This window comes from Macrobrachium nipponense, chromosome 5 (genome assembly GCF_015104395.2).
Source record: "Macrobrachium nipponense isolate FS-2020 chromosome 5, ASM1510439v2, whole genome shotgun sequence".
NCBI classification, from domain to species: domain Eukaryota; kingdom Metazoa; phylum Arthropoda; class Malacostraca; order Decapoda; family Palaemonidae; genus Macrobrachium; species Macrobrachium nipponense.
This window is the reverse complement of record NC_061107.1, coordinates 136,276,468-136,276,995: the sequence shown is the minus strand read 5'-3', so window position 1 is coordinate 136,276,995 and position 528 is coordinate 136,276,468.

Below are 528 nucleotides of genomic sequence, written 5' to 3'. Positions count from 1 at the left end.
CGCTTTCGTCTTTACTAAGACATTCTGTTAGGAACAATCGTTTGCCGATTGTTCCCTTGGTGGATTGTTGCCTCCTTTGTTTTTGTTTTTTAATTGCTGGCGAGTTGACGTCTGTTGGATGGCGTCAAAATTCGTCAGTCAGGTTCTGGAGGGCAGAATGACCAGTCAGTCAGGTATGATTACCTGTGGACCAGCATGAGGCAGCGCCAGGTACTGGATACCTGGTTATTTGGGTTGAAGTCGTCGTATGGAGTATGACTTCGAGTTGGAGGTCGACAGCCTTTGGCCAGCATTGGCGTGTTTTCGTCGTCGAGAGGACTACGTGTCGAGTACGACCTCCCTGGGCAGCAGCAATAGTGTGTTTTCGTCGTAGAGAGGACTAAGTGTCGAGAGCGACCTCACTGGGCAGCAGCAGTGACGTGTTTTCGTCCAGTGGTCGAGGAGGATGTCCATATTGTTTCCAAGGACGAGGTGGTTGTCGTATCGACTCTATCTTGATCGTCCGGCATTGGACTGTTTTCCTCATTG